The sequence below is a fragment of the Oncorhynchus keta genome, chromosome 28 (genome assembly GCF_023373465.1).
Source record: "Oncorhynchus keta strain PuntledgeMale-10-30-2019 chromosome 28, Oket_V2, whole genome shotgun sequence".
NCBI classification, from domain to species: domain Eukaryota; kingdom Metazoa; phylum Chordata; class Actinopteri; order Salmoniformes; family Salmonidae; genus Oncorhynchus; species Oncorhynchus keta.
The window spans coordinates 74,428,121-74,440,076 of record NC_068448.1 but is presented as its reverse complement, the minus strand read 5'-3'; the positions used below and the strand labels follow the sequence as shown (position 1 = coordinate 74,440,076).

Below are 11,956 nucleotides of genomic sequence, written 5' to 3'. Positions count from 1 at the left end.
CCCTGAGGTGATCTGTCCCTGAGGTGATCTGTCCCTGAGGTGATCTGTCCCTGAGGTGATCTGTCCCTGAGGTGATCTATCCCTGAGGTGATCTGTCCCTGAGGTGAACTGTCCCTGAGGTGAACTGTCCCTGAGGTGATCTGTCCCTGAGGTGAACTGTCCCTGAGGTGATCTGTCCCTGAGGTGATCTGTCCCTGAGGTGATCTATCCCTGAGGTGATCTGTCCCTGAGGTGAACTGTCCCTGAGGTGAACTGTCCCTGAGGTGATCTGTCCCTGAGGTGATCTGTCCCTGAGGTGAACTGTCCCTGAGGTGAACTGTCCCTGAGGTGATCTGTCCCTGAGGTGAACTGTCCCTGAGGTGAACTGTCCCTGAGGTGATCTGTCCCTGAGGTGATCTGTCCCTGAGGTGATCTGTCCCTGAGGTGAACTGTCCCTGAGGTGAACTGTCCCTGAGGTGATCTGTCCCTGAGGTGATCTGTCCCTGAGGTGATCTGTCCCTGAGGTGATCTGTCCCTGAGGTGAACTGTCCCTGAGGTGATCTGTCCCTGAGGTGATCTGTCCCTGAGGTGATCTGTCCCTGAGGTGAACTGTCCCTGAGGTGAACTGTCCCTGAGGTGATCTGTCCCTGAGGTGATCTGTCCCTGAGGTGAACTGTCCCTGAGGTGAACTGTCCCTGAGGTGATCTGTCCCTGAGGTGATCTGTCCCTGAGGTGATCTGTCCCTGAGGTGAACTGTCCCTGAGGTGATCTGTCCCTGAGGTGATCTGTCCCTGAGGTGATCTGTCCCTGAGGTGAACTGTCCCTGAGGTGATCTGTCCCTGAGGTGATCTGTCCCTGAGGTGAACTGTCCCTGAGGTGATCTGTCCCTGAGGTGATCTGTCCCTGAGGTGAACTGTCCCTGAGGTGAACTGTCCCTGATCCCCTGAGGTGATCTGTCCCTGAGGTGATCTGTCCCTGAGGTGATCTGTCCCTGAGGTGAACTGTCCCTGAGGTGAACTGTCCCTGAGGTGATCTATCCCTGAGGTGATCTGTCCCTGAGGTGAACTGTCCCTGAGGTGAACTGTCCCTGAGGTGAACTGTCCCTGAGGTGATCTGTCCCTGAGGTGATCTGTCCCTGAGGTGAACTGTCCCTGAGGTGATCTGTCCCTGAGGTGATCTGTCCCTGAGGTGATCTGTCCCTGAGGTGATCTGTCCCTGAGGTGATCTGTCCCTGAGGTGATCTATCCCTGAGGTGAACTGCCCCTGAGGTGAACTGCCCCTGAGGTGAACTGCCCCTGAGGTGAACTGCCCCTGAGGTGAACTTTCCCTTTAAGTGTAGAATGCTTGTGTGTATTGAATCCAGTGTGCTGTCACTAGGGTAGTGACAGAGTGGTTCTGTACAGTGTTGTTGATTGTGTGACCTGGCCTGATAGTGACAGAGTGGTGCTGTACAGTGTTGTTGATTGTGTGACCTGGCCTGATAGTGACAGAGTGGTGCTGTGCAGTGTTGTTGATTGTGTGGCCTGGCCTGATAGTGATAGTGGTGCTGTACAGTGTTGTTGATTGTGTGGCCTGGCCTGATAGTGACAGAGTGGTGCTGTACAGTGTTGTTGATTGTGTGGCCTGGCCTGATAGTGACAGAGTGGTGCTGTGCAGTGTTGTTGATTGTGTGGCCTGGCCTGATAGTGACAAAGTGGTGCTGTACAGTGTTGTTGATTGTGTGACCTGGCCTGATAGTGACAGAGTGGTGCTGTGCAGTGTTGTTGATTGTGTGACCTGGCCTGATAGTGACAGAGTGGTGCTGTGCAGTGTTGTTGATTGTGTGACCTGGCCTGATAGTGACAGAGTGGTGCTGTACAGTGTTGTTGATTGTGTGACCTGGCCTGATAGTGACAGAGTGGTGCTGTACAGTGTTGTTGATTGTGTGACCTGGCCTGATAGTGACAGAGTGGTGCTGTGCAGTGTTGTTGATTGTGTGACCTGGCCTGATAATGAATCAGACCAGGAGGAATGCTGAAGACACCATCTCACTTAGATTGACGTCACAGCCGGACACCGGGCCTGTTGTTAACCTCATCCACTGACCTACAAGGCAGCGACACAACCAGCAGACTCTCCACAGCACATGTTTTCATTCAACGGGTATTTTGTTTCAGCTATCGTTGCTTATTCTGAAGAAACGAGGAAGCAGGGCACTTCTGCATGAAATCAACGCTGGGTATAAAACAAGTATAAGTAATATACAGTATGTTGTCGCGGCAATAAGCATTTCAATTGTTGATGTTGGTCTGTCCCATTGTGTTCAAAGCGAAGAGCTTGATCCATTTGAAACCTTCTTTCCTTAACTTTATAGGCTCGTAACAGGATGTATGAAACAATGTAAACCGGCTAGCTCCAGGTGGAGGGCTAGGGGTTAGTCCTGTTGGTATTGACTGTAACTGTTACCATAGCTAGCTCCAGGTGGAGGGCTAGGGGTTAGTCCTGTTGGTATTGACTGTAACTGTTACCATAGCTAGCTCCAGGTGGAGGGCTAGGGGTTAGTCCTGTTGGTATTGACTGTAACTGTTACCATAGCTAGCTCCAGGTGGAGGGCTAGGGGTTAGTCCTGTTGGTATTGACTCTAACTGTTACCATAGCTAGCTCCAGGTGGAGGGCTAGGGGTTAGTCCTGTTGGTATTGACTGTAACTGTTACCATAGCTAGCTCCAGGTGGAGGGCTAGGGGTTAGTCCTGTTGGTATTGACTGTAACTGTTACCATAGCTAGCTCCAGGTGGAGGACTAGGGGTTAGTCCTGTTGATATTGACTGTAACTGTTACCATAGCTAGCTCCAGGTGGAGGACTAGGGGTTAGTCCTGTTGGTATTGACTGTAACTGTTACCATAGCTAGCTCCAGGTGGAGGGCTAGGGGTTAGTCCTGTTGGTATTGACTGTAACTGTTACCATAGCTAGCTCCAGCTGGAGGACTAGGGGTTAGTCCTGTTGGTATTGACTGTAACTGTTACCATAGCTAGCTCCAGGTGGAGGACTAGGGGTTAGTCCTGTTGGTATTGACTGTAACTGTTACCATAGCTAGCTCCAGGTGGAGGGCTAGGGGTTAGTCCTGTTGGTATTGACTGTAACTGTTACCATAGCTAGCTCCAGGTGGAGGGCTAGGGGTTAGTCCTGTTGGTATTGACTGTAACTGTTACCATAGCTAGCTCCAGGTGGAGGGCTAGGGGTTAGTCCTGTTGGTATTGACTGTAACTGTTACCATAGCTAGCTCCAGGTGGAGGGCTAGGGGTTAGTCCTGTTGGTATTGACTGTAACTGTTACCATAGCTAGCTCCAGGTGGAGGACTAGGGGTTAGTCCTGTTGGTATTGACTGTAACTGTTACCATAGCTAGCTCCAGGTGGAGGACTAGGGGCTAGTCCTGTTGGTATTGACTGTAACTGTTACCATAGCTAGCTCCAGGTGGAGGGCTAGGGGTTAGTCCTGTTGGTATTGACTGTAACTGTTACCATAGCTAGCTCCAGGTGGAGGGCTAGGGGTTAGTCCTGTTGGTATTGACTGTAACTGTTACCATAGCTAGCTCCAGGTGGAGGACTAGGGGTTAGTCCTGTTGGTATTGACTGTAACTGTTACCATAGCTAGCTCCAGGTGGAGGGCTAGGGGTTAGTCCTGTTGGTATTGACTGTAACTGTTACCATAGCTAGCTCCAGGTGGAGGGCTAGGGGTTAGTCCTGTTGGTATTGACTGTAACTGTTACCATAGCTAGCTCCAGGTGGAGGGCTAGGGGTTAGTCCTGTTGGTATTGACTGTAACTGTTACCATAGCTAGCTCCAGGTGGAGGACTAGGGGTTAGTCCTGTTTGGTATTGACTGTAACTGTTACCATAGCTAGCTCCAGGTGGAGGACTAGGGGTTAGTCCTGTTTGGTATTGACTGTAACTGTTACCATAGCTAGCTCCAGGTGGAGGACTAGGGGTTAGTCCTGTTGGTATTGACTGTAACTGTTACCATAGCTAGCTCCAGGTGGAGGACTAGGGGTTAGTCCTGTTTGGTATTGACTGTAACTGTTACCATAGCTAGCTCCAGGTGGAGGACTAGGGGTTAGTCCTGTTGGTATTGACTGTAACTGTTACCATAGCTAGCTCCAGGTGGAGGACTAGGGGTTAGTCCTGTTGGTATTGACTGTAACTGTTACCATAGCTAGCTCCAGGTGGAGGGCTAGGGGTTAGTCCTGTTGGTATTGACTGTAACTGTTACCATAGCTAGCTCCAGGTGGAGGACTAGGGGTTAGTCCTGTTGGTATTGACTGTAACTGTTACCATAGCTAGCTCCAGGTGGAGGACTAGGGGTTAGTCCTGTTTGGTATTGACTGTAACTGTTACCATAGCTAGCTCCAGGTGGAGGGCTATAGGCTCAGCCGGCTGCCGCCAGGGTCGAGGCTCTTGTCTCGTTCGTTGTACGGAGGAGACCAAGGCGCAGCTTAAGATGAATACATACTTTTAATGACGACGAACACTTAACAAACTATACAAAACAACAAACCGACCGTGAAGCTATAATAATAGACATAGACAATAACCCACCAAACACCCAAAGAGGATGGCTGCTTAAATATGGTTCCCAATCAGAGACAACGATACACACCTGCCTCTAATTGAGAACCAATCTAGGCAACCATAGACTTACATAAACACCTAGATAGTAAACAACCCCAAAAACCTACAAAACCCCTAGACAGTACAAAAAACACATACACCACCCATGTCACACCCTGACCTTACCAAAACAATAAAGAAAACAAAGAAGACTCAGGTCAGGGCGTGACAGCACTCTTTTGTGGATGGTGACAGAGAGGCTTCTAATGAGTCACTGGCCTATAGCAGGAAGACCGTGATGACACCGGGGAATCTGAGGCATGGCCCGGCCCACTGATGGCACACACACAAACACAGACAGACAGACAGACAGACAGACAGACAGACAGACAGACAGACAGACAGACAGACAGACAGACAGACAGACAGACAGGCAGGCAGGCAGGCAGACAGACAGACAGACAGACAGACAGACAGACAGACAGACAGACAGACAGACAGACAGACAGACAGACAGACAGACAGCACTCGTTTGCTATTAAATGTATATGTTTGTTGTTGTCACGAGGAAATGTCTATTGGATACATTCATTTGTGAATAATGTATTGGACTTGATGCAGCTAAAGAAAGCATTATTACTCATCATGAATAAATACTATCGGCATCTTTAAATGCTTCCTGTCAAAACATCCAAGAGGATTATAATATGGCCTTCCTGGACTACGGTCAGGTTCCTCCACTGAAACCCTCTGCTAGCTTGAACCACAAAATGGCTGCTCATTGTTGGACTCCAGGTGAGTGTAAATGTCTGCTCATTGTTAGACTCCAGGTGAGTGTAAATGTCTGCTCATTGTTAGACTCCAGGTGAGTGTAAATGGCAGCTCATTGTTAGACTCCAGGTGAGTGTAAATGTCTGCTCATTGTTAGACTCCAGGTGAGTGTAAATGTCTGCTCATTGTTAGACTCCAGGTGAGTGTAAATGGCAGCTCATTGTTAGACTCCAGGTGAGTGTAAATGTCTGCTCATTGTTGGCCTCCAGGTGAGTGTAAATGTCTGCTCATTGTTAGACTCCAGGTGAGTGTAAATGTCTGCTCATTGTTGGCCTCCAGGTGAGTGTAAATGGCTGCTCATTGTTAGACTCCAGGTGAGTGTAAATGTCTGCTCATTGTTAGACTCCAGGTGAGTGTAAATGTCTGCTCATTGTTAGACTCCAGGTGAGTGTAAATGTCTGCTCATTGTTAGACTCCAGGTGAGTGTAAATGTCTGCTCATTGTTAGACTCCAGGTGAGTGTAAATGTCTGCTCATTGTTAGACTCCAGGTGAGTGTAAATGGCAGCTCATTGTTAGACTCCAGGTGAGTGTAAATGTCTGCTCATTGTTGGCCTCCAGGTGAGTGTAAATGTTTGCTCATTGTTGGCCTCCAGGTGTTTTAAAGCTCATTTCCTGCAATTCTACACATTTCGCCATTGGGGCTGAGAGAATATTTGCAGTTTTAAGCCTAATTTCCTAGAACTAGCTGTCTGCAGATCAGTAGAAACAGGCCCGTGTCAGCTGTCTGCAGATCAGTAGAAACAGGCCTGTGTCAGCTGTCTGCAGATCAGTAGAAACAGGCCTGTGTCAGCTGTCTGCAGATCAGTAGAAACAGACCTGTGTCAGCTGTCTGCAGATCAGTAGAAACAGGCCTGTGTCAGCTGTCTACAGATCAGTAGAAACAGGCCCGTGTCAGCTGTCTACAGATCAATAGAAACAGGCCCGTGTCAGCTGTCTACAGATCAGTAGAAACAGGCCTGTGTCAGCTGTCTGCAGATCAGTAGAAACAGGCCTGTGTCAGCTGTCTACAGATCAGTAGAAACAGGCCTGTGTCAGCTGTCTACAGATCAGTAGAAACAGGCCTGTGTCAGCTGTCTACAGATCAGTAGAAACAGGCCTGTGTCAGCTGTCTACAGATCAGTAGAAACAGCCTGTGTCAGCTGTCTGCACACACACACACACACACACAGTTGGCTCGGGAAGAGACCAGTCCTGGTGAAGTGAAAGTGGAAAGTGAATGAGTGCTGTTTTCAAACATTCAAAGACCACTGGGTGCCAGCCAGAGTGTGAGTCACTGCACACACACATTCATACAGTCAGTCTCACACACACACATACAGAGGGAGAGAGATACGGTACAGTTAGTTAGATTACAAGCACAGATGCAGAATTCCTGCTAAACCAGAAAGTGACATCACCTCTCGTAGAAAGTGACATGATGACATCAGAGGTCAGAGTTCCTCTCGGCTGTCTTCTATCCGCTCAGTAGAGAACATAATATAATAATATATGCCATTTAGCTGACGCTTTTATCCAAAGCGACTTACAGTCATGTGTGCATACATTCTACGTATGGGTGGTCCCGGGAATCGAACCCACTACCCTGGCGTTACAAGCGCCATGCTCTACCAACTGAGCCACAGAAGGACCACATGACATGATGTCTTGTCTGGAAGGTCTGGGATTTATTTAAACATTTACAGTAATTAATTAAAGGTTTATTAAAAGTTATACTTCAGGTTTTGAACTGATCGTGGGTTGCTGCTCAGGTAAACCTGATATAAAATATGCACAAAAGATAAAGGAGTTATTTATATTCTATATGAACTAATAATCACCAATATAAAAACTAGACAGTCAGGGAGAATCGAAAATTCCATAAATGTCATCGGGCCTGTTCATTTTGTTATAATGTTGGAGTCACTCAGATAGCATAAGATCAAGGCATAAGCCATGGCAAAATGTGTATAGTTCTAGGAAATTAGGCTTAAAACTGCAAATATCTCAGGCCCATGGCGAAATGTTTAGAATTGCAGGAAATGAGCTTTAAAACAGCTAAACTATCTCTGCGACCAAGAGGAGGGCCTCTAAAGCTGGCCCTGGCGTTGTGCTGTGCCCAGGGTGACTGTGCAGGAAGGTGATAGGAAAACCCACACACCAGTTAGGACACAGTGCACACTAAATAGTGCACCTGCAGTATCTACCATGTCTGCCAACACGTAGGAGTGCCACTTCAAAAAATCCAAGTCTATAGATTATGATTGGCATTACATCAGGCTTGGCCCGTCGTCTGCTATTGTGGCTGTTTTGAAATGCCCTTAAAAACATTTCTTTATCTTTATTTTTTTAGCTTTGGAAGATTTTCGTTGTGAATCTCACAGGCTGTTTTTTTTGTTCCTCCTTAAATTACATTTAGCCTTTTAAGACGGTTGAATGTCAGCTTTGTTGATCGTCGTTTCATATTTCTCTATGACTCACCTGTGTGAGCTGTCAGCTACTCCGTCTGTTTACACACTATAGTGATCTGTTGTGGCAGGTTATAGAGAATGAACCTCATGTCAACCAGAGAGCGCACACGCACACGCACACACACACACACACACACACACACACACACACACACACACACACACACACACACACACACACACACACACACAATGTTTTCCGAGTGGCCACACCAACGGGTTAATGTTAGAATCCAGAAAGTTTTATTTGAGAGAAACTCCACGAGTTTCAATTAAAGGTCAGTTTAAATGCCTTGATTGTGAAAGAAGCCAAGCTAGACAGCTGCAATGAATTGGTCCACAAGCTGGAGTTATATTGGGTCTCATCATTAGAGTTATATTGGGTCTCATCATTGTAGTTATATTGGGTCTCATCATTAGAGTTATATTGGGTCTCATCATTAGAGTTATATTGGGTCTCATCATTGTAGTTATATTGGGTCTCATCATTGTAGTTATATTGGGTCTCATCATTAGAGTTATATTGGGTCTCATCATTAGAGTTATATTGGGTCTCATCATTAGAGTTATATTGGGTCTCATCATTGGAGTTATATTGGGTCTCATCATTAGAGTTATATTGGGTCTCATCATTAGAGTTATATTGGGTCTCATCATTAGAGTTATATTGGGTCTCATCATTGGAGTTATATTGGGTCTCATCATTAGAGTTATATTGGGTCTCATCATTAGAGTTATATTGGGTCTCATCATTAGAGTTATATTGGGTCTCATCATTAGAGTTATATTAGGTTTCATCATTAGAGTTATATTGGGTCTCATCATTAGAGTTATATTGGGTCTCATCATTAGAGTAATATTGGGTCTCATCATTAGAGTTATATTGGGTCTCATCATTAGAGTTATATTGGGTCTCATCATTGTAGTTATATTGGGTCTCATCATTAGAGTTATAATGGGTCTCATCATTAGAGTTATATTAGGTTTCATCATTAGAGTTATATTAGGTTTCATCATTAGAGTTATATTGGGTCTCATCATTGTAGTTATATTGGATCTCATCATTAGAGTTATATTGGGTCTCATCATTAGAGTTATATTGGGTCTCATCATTAGAGTTATATTGGGTCTCATCATTGTAGTTATATTGGATCTCATCATTAGAGTTATATTGGGTCTCATCATTAGAGTTATATTGGGTCTCATCATTAGATACTTCCATTGAAGTAATGTTGGTGGGCGTGGCATGGCTTATTCTCCCCTCACAGACATGAGGCTGGTTTTACAGTGAAACTGGGGACTGTTTTAACCACTCTGGCTTTCTGGTGTTAGCCAAGGCCTTTCTGGTGTTAGCCAAGACCTTTCTGGTGTTAGCCAAGGCCTTTCTGGTGTTAGCCAAGGCCTTTCTGGTGTTACCCAAACCCTTTCTGGTGTTAGCCAAGGCCTGACATTCTGACCAGACCGGATATGTTGCGTGCACGGGCGTCGCAAAATAAATGTAGAAATCCATGTTATTCAATTATTGCACCCAAACTACTGGCGAACACCAACGAGCGTCTGCGACGCCAAGGGCTAAAATAGAAGTCATTCCTATTTCTGACGCAGATCGCGCTGAAAGTCCTGCTTCTCCCATCTCCTCATTGGTTTATAGAAGCAGATTGAAAGACAAACTGTTTTGCCTGTAGTCGTGGTAATACTATGAAAGTTTAGATGCCAATCACCATATAAGTTCAAAGATGAGAGCCTGGAAGGAGGAGAGATGACTAGAAACGATTCGGTTGGCCGTTTTATGTGTGGATTAATTGTCGGAGTAGAGGACCTTGTGCATTTCAGGTTAAATAACAACTCAATGTTTATATGCCAGGACAAATTAGCTAGCAACAGCAAGCTAGCTAAATTGGACATATTAGCTAGCAGGTGCAAGCTAACTAGCAATATTGCCATGCATGTTTAATGCTTTTCGACCTGTCCCCAAATTAATATCATTGGTTCAGAATTTGTTTTGATATTTTAATCTGCATGTCGTGATGGCATTTGGTGTAGGGTGACAAAATACATTTATGCACGATGGCTCACACGCGCAGCCGGTTTGGGTTTCGTGTGAGAGAGGTACTCTCCACTGGAGACAGTGTGTGTACTACTGCAACTTACAGGAACCTGAGAGGTACACCCTCTCCACTGGAGACAGTGTGTGTACTACTGCAACTTACAGGAACCTGAGAGAGGTACACCCTCTCCACTGGAGACAGTGTGTGTACTACTGCAACTTACAGGAACCTGAGAGAGGTACACCCTCTCCACTGGAGACAGTGTGTGTACTACTGCAACTTACAGGAACCTGAGAGAGGTACACCCTCTCCACTGGAGACCGTGTGTGTACTACTGCAACTTACAGGAACCTGAGAGAGGTACACCCTCTCCACTGGAGACAGTGTGTGTACTACTGCAGCTTACAGGAACCTCCCATAGACTGTTTGAGTCTTACACTCTGTATTGTGAATGTTTACGTTTCAGTCGATTTGCTACAGAGGGAAATCTAGCTTGCAGTAAATACAATACAAAACATTTCCAGCAGTGGAGGCTGATGGGAGGAGCTGTAGGAGGAGGGGCTCATTGTAATGTCTGGGATGGCATCAATAGAACGGTATCAGACACATGAAACCACATGTCTGACTCCGTTCCATTGATTCCATTCCAGACATTACAATGAGCTCCAGCCTCCTCTGATTTACAGACCGTGTAAAACCAGTCTCAATACTATACATTTTGTCATTGACTCAACAGTGTAACATTGGCTGGGCTATCAAACGAGAAGTACCTGAATAGCAGTGGAGGCTGCTGAGGGGAGGACGACTCATAGTAATGTCTGGAACGGAGCGAATGGAATGGAATCAAACACATGGAAAACATGTTGGATGTATTTGGTACCATTCCACCTATTCTGCTCCAGTCATTACCACGAGTACGTTCTCCCCAATTAAGGTGCCACCAACCTCCTGTGTTGAAAAGTCAGGCGTTGTTTCCCTTGTTCCTCAGTGCCCATATAGTCACCTACCAGACTGTACAGCAGATGGCGGTCCTGGCGTGTTATAGTGTTATACACTAACAAAACATTAAGGACACCTGCTCTTTCCATAACATAGACTGACCAGGTGAATCCAGGTGAAAGCTCTGATCCCTTATTTATGTCACCAGTTAAATTCACTTCAATCAGTGGAGATGAAGGAGAGGAGACAGGTTCAAATTAAAGAAGGATTTTTAAGCCTTGAAACAATTGAGACATGGATAGTGTATGTGTGCCTTTCAGAGGGTGAATGTGCAAGACAAAATATTTAAGTGCCTTTGAACGGGGTATGGTAGTAGGTGCCAGGCACTTAAATATTTTGTCTTGCACAGGTTTTTCACACGGAACAGTTTCCTGTGTGTATCAGTAATGGTTCACCACCCAAAGGACATCCAGTCAACTTGACACAACTGTGGGAAGCATCGGAGTCAACATTGACCAGCATCCCTGTCCATGCCCCAAATTAATTGAGGATGTTCTGAGGGCAAAAGTACACTCGGTATATATATATATATACACAGTTCTGTGAAAAGAGAAAGAGAGAGAAAGAGAGAGGGAGGACTCCTGTAGTACACTGGCTGGTGACTTAGGAAACTCTTTGTTTACGTACACAATGTGAAAGTGTGTACAGAGGGAAAGATGCAGAGAGGGAGGAAGTTAGATTTCAAAGAGAGGGAAGGAGTTAGATTTCAAGATTTCAAAGAGAGGGAGGGAGAGGGAAGGAGAGAGGGAGGGAGAGGGAGGGAAGGAGAGAGGGAGGGAGAGGGAGGGAAGGAGAGAGGGAGGGAGAGGGAAGGAGGGAGAGGAGGGAGGGAGAGGGAAGGAGGGAGGGAGGGAGAGGGAAGGAGGGAGGGGGAGAGAGTGAGGGAAGGAGGGAGGGAGGGAGGGAGGGAGGGAGGGAGAGAGAGGAGAGAGAGAGAGAGAGAGAGAGGGAGAGAGAGAGAGAGAGAGGGAAGGAAGGAGGGAGGGAGGAGAGAGAGAGAGGGAAGGAGGGAAGGAGAGAGGGAGGGAGGGAGGGAGGGAAGGAGAGAGGGAGGGAGAGGGAAGGAG

General features: G+C 46.5%; 1 protein-coding gene across 1 annotated transcript in view; it reads left to right on the top strand.

Annotated features, from left to right (window-relative positions):
• The window catches only part of LOC118377604 (microtubule-associated protein 4-like), a 196,555-nt gene that overhangs the window by 24,601 nt on the left and 159,998 nt on the right, over positions 1 to 11,956 (top strand). The gene's annotated exons all lie outside the window — the stretch shown is intronic.